Below are 11,525 nucleotides of genomic sequence, written 5' to 3'. Positions count from 1 at the left end.
TATGACGACCAACCAATTTTTAAGAGTACACCAAAACAAATATTTGGATTGTATGTATGAAGTGTACAGAGAAGCTATAACTAAGGATCTTTTCTGAGACTCCTTTTGCATCTGTACAGGCAGACGAGACCACTGACGTCTCCTGTAAATCATCAACATGCTGAGGCATGGGAGCCTACAAACTGGCTGAGGCCTCCCAGGTAGCTCCGGCTCCAACACCCGGACTCGACATCACCCCCAACACAAAAACAAACAACAACAAAAAAAACACTCCCCAATGCTTCCCTTTGTTGAGTCGTCATTCTGTAATGAGTACACGGAGAGTTGGGAAGCAAGTTCAGGGAGGGAATAAATGTAATAAATAAATAAAACAAAAGAAGAAACACAAACAGCGCACCGACATGAAACAGGAACAATGACGACTGGGGAAGAAACCAAAGGGAGTGACATGTAAAGGGCAGGTAATCAAGGAGGTGATGGAGCCCAGGTGAGTGTCATTATAACGCTGGTGACAGGTGTGCAGCCTGGTGACCTAGAGGCCGGAGAGGGAGCACACGTGACAGTGTTGGCCTCTCCAACACCATCAGACAAGTCCTAGCGCCACTGAATGTCAAGGAGAAGCTGGTTGCACAAACCTACGACAGGGCAGTGGTAATGTACGTGGTGGTGTCCAAACACTACTGAAGGATTCCATTCCGACCTCAGAACTTCACTTCCAAGCTATGGCCTGTGGGCAACCAGGAAAAGTTCACTGTCCACCGGCATTTTGAGCTGCACACAGGAAAGAAAACTTTCTTTATTGAAATCACTCTACGGGAACAACCTGCAGGAGGTCTTGTCTGAGATGGTCTCTCTTCTCAAAATCATCATCCCCCCTCCAATGACAACCGCCAAGTCAGAGAGAAACTTTTCCACCCTTAATTAAAAGGATAAAAACCTTCATACCCAACTCCATGGACCAGAAAAGGTTAAATAGATTGGCCCCGCTGTCAATCCAGCATGACTTCATCCAGAGAATGCCAGACTTTGATGACAAAGTACATGAGAAGTTTGCCCACAAGAAGGACCTCCGTGCCAACTTCCTGTTCAAGTGAGCACAACACAACAATGTTGAGTCCATAAATATGTCTAGTATGCTGCTGCGTAAGTGATGTAATATGCCAGGGAGATAAACTGTAGCTAAGAAAGTAAGACTAAGTGTATGTTGTGTAGTAAGCAGTTAGTAGCATATATGCCTCACCTTAAAAATGTGGTCCCTTCCCCCCCTTAGAATTTAACCTACTGTTTGAACTTGGTGTACAGGGAGAATACTATAAGAATGGCCCAAGTTCTGAATTGTGTTGCTGTCCATTTCAAAAGTGCTGAACCAATAGGCATTTAGACTACTGTTCGGACTTGGTTGTGCGCATCTAGGCTATAGACAGTTTTAGAGAAATGTAATAATCAAATATTATAACATCTTTCATTGCCTGCTTACCTGCCCCCATTGTAAGAGCTTTCATTGTCTGCTCATGTGTCCCTGTTAATTTAGCCTACTGTACGGACTTGGTGTACAGGGAGAATATTGTAAGAATGGCCCATGTTCTTAATTATGTCGCTGTCCATTTCAATAGTGCTGAACGAATAGGCATATAGCCTATTGTTCTGGCTTGGTAGAGCACATGTAGTCTGTGTTAGAGAAATGTCATCATTGAATATTGTAAGAGCTTTCATTGGCTGTTTATGTGCCCATGTTATTTAACCTACTGTTCTGACTTGGTGTACAGGGAGAATACTGTAAGAATGGCCCAAGTTCTGAATTATGTTGCTGTCCATTTCAAAAGTGCTGAACAAATAGGCGACATATTGTCTACATCTGTCTCAGCTTGCTCATGTCTTAATCCAAATTACGGCCTGCCTCTTAACCGCTTATCGGCATATATGCCATAGTTTGTACATCTGCATAGTTATATTACTATTCTATAGGTATATCTCATTAGTATCTTAATGTTAGAATTATGCATTAAAAAAAATCTTAATTTGTGTGTTATAGTTAGCTCTGGTGCTTTTCTCCACGAGGAGGGTGGTAAGTTACAGACTCAACAACATTATATTATAGTATCCCCTCCTCGTAACCATGTTTGCCAGTGACAGTCTATTCCAATTTTTTATTTTTTATTGTTCAACAAAAAGTTGAAAAGTGAGGGTTGTTTTGTTTGTGCAATGCTCTATCAGTTTGTCTTTATATTGTCTATAATAGTAGACACTTGTGATGGTATTGTCCTTCCTTTTTAGACCACATAGGCCTAAGAAAATACTTAAAATGGTAGGCTAACTGCTGAGTCTGGATCTCTCTCTCTATCTCTGTGGTGACTTAAAAACCTGTTAGTCCTATAGGGGCAGTATTTCATTTTTGGATAAAAAGACGTGCCCGTTTTAAGCGCAATATTTTGTCACGAAAAGATGCTCGACTATGCTTGGAATTGATAGTTTTGGAAAGAAGACACTCTGACGTTTCCAGAACTGCAAAGATTTTCACTGTGAGTGCCATAGAACAAAATCTACAGGCAAAACCAAGATGTTTGAGTGACCAGGAAATCAACAGGATTTCTGGAGGCACGTTTTCCATGATCTCCTTATATGGCTGTGAATGCGACAGGAATGAACGGACACTTCCTATCGTTTCCCCAGGTGTCTGCAGCATTGTGACGTATTTGTAGGCATATCATTGGAAGATTGACCATAAGAGCCTACAATTACCAAGTGTCCCGCACGGTGTCTGCGTGGAAATTGGTGCGCAAAAGTCAGGTACCAGTATTTTTCCATCCGAATCAGAGAAGAATGCACGCTTCCAGGGAAGGCATTTCAATGAAGAGATATATGACAAAACACCTTGAGGATTGATTCAAACAACGTTTTCCATGTTTCAGTCGATATTATGGAGTTAATTCGGAAAAAAGTTCGACGTTTAGGTGACTGAATTTTCGGTTAGTTTCGGTAGCCAAATGCATAGTAACAAAACGGAACGTTGTGTCCTACACAAGCATCTTTCAGGAAAAACTGGACATCTGCTATGTAACTGAGAGTCTCCTCATTGAAACATCTGAAGTTATTCAAAGGTAAATTATTTTATTTGATCCCTTTGCTGGTTTTTGTGAATGTTGCGTGCTAAATGCTAACGCTAAATGCTAAGCTAGCTATCACCACTCTTACACAAATTATTGATTTTCTCTGGTTCTAAAGCATATTTTGAAAATCTGAGACGACAGGATTGTTAAGAAAATGATAAGCTTGAGGACAGGCATATTTATTTCATTTCATTTGCAATTTTCAGAAATCGCTAATGTTGCGTTATGGTAATGAGCTTGAGGCTGTAGTCACGATCCCGCATGCGGGATGGGGCGGCCTAAGTTAAGGCCTCAACAACTTGCTGAATTTATCTGAACTAATATCTGAATTTACGTCGCTGTCCATTTAGAAATTGCTGAACGAATAAGCCTTGCTCATCACAGTTTACTTGCACTAGCTTATACTTAGAGCTAAGTATAAGTATAAGACAACCATCTCTGCATTCCAACAATCAGACCTTTATGGTAGAGTGGCCAGACAGAAGCCACTCCTCAGTAAAAGGCACGTGACAGACTGCTTGGAATTTGCCAAAAGGGCATCTAAAGGACTCTAAGACCATGAGAAACAATATTATCTGGTCTGATGAAACCAAGGTTGAGCTCTTTGGCCTGAATGCCAAGCGTCACATGTCTGGAGGATACCTGGCACAATCCCTACGATGAAGCATGGTGGTGGCAGCATCATGCTATGGGGATGTTTTTCAGCGGTAGGGACTGGGAGACTAGTCCGGATCGAGGGAAAGATGAACGAAGCAAAGTACAGAGAGATCTTTGATGAAAACCTGTTCCAGAGCGCTCAGGATCTCAAATTGGGGCGAAGGTTCACCATCGAACAGGACAATGACCCTAAGCACATAGTCAAGACAATGCAGAAGTGGCTTCAGGACAAGTCTCTGGATGTCCTTGGGTGGGCCAGGCATAGCCCAGACTTGAACCTGATCAAACATCTCTGGAGAGACCTGAAAAAAGCTGTGCTGCAACGCTCCCCATCCAACATGACAGAGCTTGAGAGGATCTGCAGAGAATAATGGGAGAAACTCTCCAAATACAGGTGTTCCAATCTTGTAGCATACCCAAGAAGTCGAGGCAGTAACCACTGCCAAAGGTGCTTCAACATTGTACTGATTAAAGTGTCTAAATACTTATGTACAGTTGCAGGCGGAAGTTTACATACACTTAGGTTGGAGTCATTAAAAGTTGTTTTTCAACCACTCCACAAATTTCTTGTTAACGTACTTTAGTGCGAAAAGTGCAAATCAATCCCAGAATAAAGGACCTTGTGAAAATGCTGGAGGAAACAGGTACAAAAGTATCTATATCCACAGTAAAACGAGTCCTATATCGACATAACCTGAAAGGCCACTTGGCAAGGAAGAAGCCACTGCTCCAAAATCACCATAAAAAGCCAGACTATAGTTTGCAACTGCACATGGGGTCAAAGATCGTACTTTTTGGAGAAATATCCTCTGGTCTGATGAAACAAAAATAGAACTGTTTGGCCATAATGATCATCGTTATATTTGGAGGAAAAAAGGGGAGGCTTGCAAGCTGAAGAACACCATCCCAACCGTGAAGCACGGGGGTGACAGGATCATGTTGTGCCGGTGCTTTGCTGCAGGAGGGACTGGTAAACTTCACAAAATAGATGGCATCATGAGGGTCGAAAATTATGACATCAGTCAGGAAGTTAAACAATGATCCCAAGCATACTTCCCAAGTTGTGGCAAAATGGCTTAAGGACAACAAACTCAAGGTATTGGAGTGGCAATCACAAAGCCCTGACCTTAATCCTATAGAAAATTTGTGGGCAGAACTGAAAAAGCGTGTGTGAGCAAGGAGGCCTAAAAGCCTGACTCAGTTAAACCTTCTCTGTCAGGAGGAATGGGCCAAAATGTATCCAACTTATTGTGGAAGCTTGTGGAAGGCTACCCGAAAAGTTTTACCCAAGTTAAATAATTTAAAGGCAATGCTACCAAATACCAATTGAGTGTATGAAAACTTCTGTCCCACTGGGAATGTGATGAAAGAAATAAAAGCTGAAATAAATCATTATCTCTAATATTATTCTGACATTTCACATTCTTAAAATAAAGTGGTGATCCTAACTGACCTAAGACAGGGAATTTTTACTAGGATTACATGTCAGTGTCACGCCCTGACCTTAGATACTCTGTATTTCTATACATTTTGGTTCGTTCAGGGTGTGACTAGGGTGGGTACTCTAGTTGTTGTATGTCTAGGGTTGTCATCTAGGGTTTTTGTATGTCTATGTTGGCCTGATATGGTTCCCAATCAGAGACAGCTGTTTATCATTGTCTCTGATTGGGGATCATATTTAGGTAGCCATTTCCCCCATTCTTAGTTGTGGGATCTTGTCTATGTTTAGTTGCCTGTCAGCACTAGTTTGTATAGCGCATGGTTGGGTTGGTTTGGTTGTTTCTGTTCATTCATTAAAAAAATAATGTACGCATACCACGCATACCTTGGTCCGATCCTTATGACGAACGTGACAGTCAGGAATTGAGTTTATGTATTTGAGTTTAAATGTATTTGGCTAAGGTGTATGTAAACTTCCAACTTCAACTGTAAATGGGATATTGCAATTTTTTATTTGTAATACATTTGGATTGATTTCTAAACCTGTTTTTGCTTTTGTCATTTTGGGGTAGTGTGTGTAGATTGGATTTTAAATTAAAAAAAAAAATCAATTTCAGAAAAAGGCTGTAATGTAAAATGTTTAGAAAAAAGTCAGAGGGTCTGAATACTTTCTGAATGCACTGTATATTTCTTTATATTCACTGACTTGACATGTGACCTGCCCATAGGATGTAAGATCTACTTCACTACAACCATTCAGAGGTTGCATGTTCAAACTCTGACATATGGTACCAGTCAAAAGTTTGGACACACCTAATCATTCAAGGGTTTTTCTTTATTTGGACTATTCTACATTGTCGAATAATAGTGAAGACATCAAAACTGTGATTTAACACATGGAATCATGTAGTAACCAAAAAAGTGTCAAACAAATCAAAATATATTTAGGATTCTTCAAAGAAGCCACCCTTTGCCTTGATGACAGCTTTGCACACTCTTTGCAGTCGCTCAACCAGCTTCATGAGGTCCTCACCTGGAGTGCATTCCAATTAACAGGTGTGCCTTCTTTTGGTGCGGCGTGCTTCGGAGGACGTATGGTGTCCTTACGGGAGTTGCAGCGATGGGACAAGATTAACGACCAATTGGATATCACAAAAAAGGGGTAAACATTTAAGGAAAATGATCCATCTTCCGTAAGGATGAAAATGGTTATTAATTAATATAATCCCCCTTTTGAGAATTCTTTGCCCATGACAAAAATATATTTCTCCCTCCCAGTCCTTTTAACACACAACCTCATCTATAGTTGTAGAGTGAGTTTCCTGTAAACAATATACATTATATTCTTTCTCTTTTAGCCAGGTAAAAAATATTTTGCATGATCTGCTAAGCCATTACATTTGTAACTGGCTGTACTTAATTCTATACTTAACATAATGATACCAAGTTTCAATTATACTTTCCACTACCAATGTTTGTAAACTTACCATCAAAAGTACCATGATGATTGAGTGTCCATGTAGCTGTACCATAATATTTATATTTACATAATATAATATGTATTTATATTTACATAATATAATATGTACCATAATATCAGACCACCTCCCTGACCCTTGACACGCCTTTGCATCCTAAGAAAACATTTCGTCCCCCAATCGGAATAGGCCAGAGTGCAATACGGACAAAATACTTTTTGGCCCCACTGTATGTATATACATTCTACAGACCCTACCTACAGAGTATCCTCTACAATACTTTTACTGCGGCACCCAGAATAGTTTTTGCTCTGCAGTGATTCACCTTGTGGCCAATGGAATGGGTGGAATGGGTGGCCAGCAACACTCAGTGTTATTCAGAGCCCCATGAAATGAGTATTCCCAACCCAAAATATAATTGTTTTTTCTATATAAACCAATATGCAATTTATAAGCCTACAGTGTATTGCATTGGGGCATATGGAATGGGTAGAGTAGGAAGCGCTGCTTGTTATTTAGACCACAGTCATCCAAGAAATAATAGTTTATATATATAGTTTAACATTATGCACTAGCAAAGCTGCAAAAACGATTCATTTCTTATTATACACATAGCGTTTTAAACAGACTTTTATTCTGAAACCAAAATCGGAAAATCGGAAGCGTTAGTGTTGATGACTGCACACTAATGTTGATGACATAACGCTATTGGGAAAGACGCAATAACATAGACGTGTTCGAATACTCATACTAACCGCACTATTTGTGTCGTAAATTGAGTATGTAGTATGCTTATTGGTCATAGTATGGATATAGTTAGTATGACAGATGTCGTACAAGCTGTATACAAGTATACAAGCTGTGGACACCATTTCCTTGCTTTTAGGGCCCATAATGCAATTTTTCGTAAAATGGGCTTGGCTTGACACTGTTCAGATTTTAAGAAAATGGCGGAAAATATGCACAAAATTCATTGCTTTAAAGGGGAATGAAAACACTAGAGCTGTGTTCAAATATCCATACTAACATACTGTACAGTCGTTGTCAATGGTTTTGAGAATGACACAAATATTATTTTCCACAAAGTTTGCTGCTTCAGTGTCTTTAGATATTTTTGTCAGCTGTTACTATGGAATACTGAAGTATAATTACAAGCATTTCATAAATGTCAAAGGCTTTTGACAATTATATGAAGTTGATGCAATGAGTCAATATTTGTAGTGTTGACCATTCTTTTTCAAGACCTCTGCAATCCGCCCTGGCATGCTGTCAATTAACTTCTGGGCCACATCCTGACTGATGGCAGCCCATTCTTGCATAATCAATGCTTGGAGTTTGTCAGACTCTTGTTTGTCCACACACCTCTTGAGGATTGACCACAAGTTCTCAATGGAATTAAGATCTGGGGAGTTTCCTGGCCATGGACCCAAAATATCGATGTTTTGTTCCTCTCGGAGGAATGACTGTGTTCTTAGGCAAAATTGTGAGTGAGCCCACTCCCTTGGCTGAGAAGCAACCCCACACATGAATGGTCTCAGGATGCTTTACTGTTGGCCTGACACAGGACTGATGGTAGCGCTCACCGTGTCTTCTCCAGACAAGCTTTTTTACCGGATGCCCCAAACAATCGGAAAGCGGTTTCATCAGAGAAAATGACTTTACCCCAGTCCTCATCAGTCCAATCCCTGTACCTTTTGCAGAAAATCAGTCTGTCCCTGATGTTTTTCCTGGAGAGAAGTGGCTTCTTTGCTGCCCTTGTTGACACCAGGCCATCCTCCAATAGTCTTTGCCTCACTGTGCATGCAGGTGCACTCACACCTGCCTGCTGCCATTCCTGAGCAAGCTCTGTACTGGTGGTGCCCCGATCCCGCAGCTGAATCAACTTTAGGAGACAGTCCTGACGCTTGCTGGAATTTCTTGGGCGCCCTGAAGCCTTCGTCACAACAAATTGAACCGAGATGTGTACCTCTGGCTGGCATGCACAGCAAGGTAAGCAGTATTATAGTAAGGTAAGCAGCATTGTAGTGGGTGTGGTTGGGTTTACTGTTGAGCAATGAAACCAGGTAATGTTGATAGACCGTAGATTTTCTTTCACTCTTCGTTCTCCTGCTGGTTCTCCTGCTGCCCATTGTATTTGTTCTGGGTCAAAATTTCTATTTATGTCTTGTTTTTCAAATTACTTGGCCACAATTTGTGACAGTTACAATAATTTTTAAGTGTTTTAGGAATGAGAGGAGCAGGCAGTGTCACAATACATTAAGTAGCTTAAACACAGTGTTGATTTATTGTTACAGCCAGTTCCGGTTACCGGGCTCCTCAGCATTGGAGAGGAGCTGAGGTGTTATGCCATCACTCAAGAGAAACTGAGGTTTCTAATGTCCTGTGCTTTCAGTGTGCCTCAGATCGCAGATATTCTACGTGTCCCGATCAACAGTAAAACGTCATCAAATGTCAGTTGTGCTTTGGAGAAATGTTATTAACTAGAAAGACATGATGCATGGTTTCCAGTTTCGTACCAATCAAACCATTTAGAATGACTACAATCAAGACTTTAAAATTACTATGATGATATACATTACCTCATCCCTGGTGTTATGTTCCCCAGTTTCTGTGTTGTAGTTTGTGCGTTTCAGGAGATGGCTTCCTGAAATACCCAAGCAGCTGATTGGTCGACTCCATGGCTAATTGGAGGGCTGACCCCGCCCCTTTGTCAAGAGGCAGCTGTCTCTAATTACCCATTCCTTCTGAAGCTATAATAAAGCCAGTGTTCTGTTCAGAAGAGAGATCATTGATGGAAGGTCATTGCAGAGAGATTGAATGTGATATAGATCATTGCTGATAGAGGAGGTTGATGGCTGAGGGTTATAGCATGTTGGTCGTTGGTATGTTCTGTGTGAGTTTGTTGCTCAGATCGAGCTTATTTGATGTCCTTTGTTTCTAAGTTTGAGTAATTGTTTAATATTCTGTTTCATTTGTTCCCAGGGGGAAGGGGAAAGCACCTAGGGAGTGCTTAGGCAATACATATACCCGTAGTATATTCGCTGTCTAGGCACACTAGGTAAGACCTGGGCGGACCACCCCCTGTATTTTGGTTAGCGCACCAGGTGGTGCTAAGTTAGATAGGAGAGGGGGCTTTGATATTTACTTTCTTTGCTTTGGTTCTGTCCAGCCCCTTTTCCCCATATTACCGTGAATAAAATCCTAGTAACGGTAAAACCTTTTGTCGTCCTTACTCACACCTACAGTCCATACCGCTTTCACTTCACAGGGAGTTGAGTTGTAGCAGGGTGTTGCGTTCCCTCTTCATAGAGGCGTGCGTAACACCTGGCCATTGTTACTCTTTTTTTCCAGACACTTCAATCTGTCACATGCTCCGTTTATATTCTGACTTGTCAGTCTTTGCTCTGGATGAAAAGATAATGGACTTTGTGGCTAGGAATGAAAAACTTGGACCGAAGGCTGTTCGAGCATAATTAAGGGAATTGGGAATCCGGGTGCAGAAACGCAGAGTGAGGGACAGCATGCTTCCCGTTAACCCGAGGGCGGCTGCCGTCAGAGAAATGTCGCAGAGGCTGCATAGAATGTCATACCGTGTTGCTGGACCAAACTCGTTATGGCACCTGAAGATTATATAATAATAATATAATAATAATATATGCCATTTAGCAGACGCTTTTATCCAAAGCGACTTACAGTCATGTGTGCATACATTCTACGTATGGGTGGTCCCGGGAATCGAACCCACTACCCTGGCATTACAAGCGCCATGCTCTACCAACTGAGCTACAGAAGGACCATGATTATTGTCCACCTTCACCACAATATGTGGCCTCCCCTCCATGGAGTCCACTCTTGTCTGTTGATGTTGATGATGACAATGAGTAAGTCATCCCTGTAAATAATTCAATGTCTTGTTATTGCAGATGAATTGTGGGAAGTATTTGTTATTCTGAATGTCTCTTTTTCAGTGTTGACCTGCAAACACTGCTGAAGTTAATGAGCAGCAAGGTTGACTTTTGCCCCTGATGCCAACCAAATTAACGTGATGAGGGACAACGCTTATGATTGCGCAATGAGAGGCTTTAAGAGAGCCCACTTTAATCCGGAGGCAAACATAGATGTTGTTTTTAGGGATGCTGATGGAATTGGCGAAGGGGCAGCTGATGAGGGTGGCCCCTCCAAGATAATTTATCCTGCTGCTAAAGAGTGCCATCCATTCTTCTGCAATATTTGAGGGACCTGATTGGCAAAAATGCTTTTTTTGCAACTCTTAAATCAAATCAAATTTATTTATATAGCCCTTCGTACATCAGCTGATATCTCAAAGTGCTGTACAGAAACCCAGCCTAAAACCCCAAACAGCAAGCAATGCAGGTGTAAAAGCACGGTGGCTAGGAAAGACTCCCAAGAAAGGCCAAAACCTAGGAAGAAACCTAGAGAGGAACCAGGCTATGTGGGGTGGCCAGTCCTCTTCTGGCTGTGCCAGGTGGCGATTATAACAGAATATGGCCAAGATGTTCAAATGTTCATAAATGACCAGCATGGTCAAATAATAATAAGGCAGAACAGTTGAAACTGGAGCAGCAGCACGGTCAGGTGGACTGGGGACAGCAAGGAGTCATCATGTCAGGTAGTCCTGGGGCACGGTCCTAGGGCTCAGGTCATCCGAGAGAGAGAAAGAAAGAGAGAATTAGAGAGAGCATATGTGGGGTGGCCAGTCCTCTCCTGGCTGTGCCGGGTGGAGATTATAACAGAACATGGCCAAGATGTTCAAATGTTCATAAATGACCAGCATGGTCGAATAATAATAAGGCAGAACAGTTGAAACTGGAGCAGCAGCACA

This window comes from Oncorhynchus keta, chromosome 18, assembly GCF_023373465.1.
Source record: "Oncorhynchus keta strain PuntledgeMale-10-30-2019 chromosome 18, Oket_V2, whole genome shotgun sequence".
NCBI lineage: Eukaryota > Metazoa > Chordata > Actinopteri > Salmoniformes > Salmonidae > Oncorhynchus > Oncorhynchus keta.
This window is presented reverse-complemented; position numbering follows the sequence as displayed.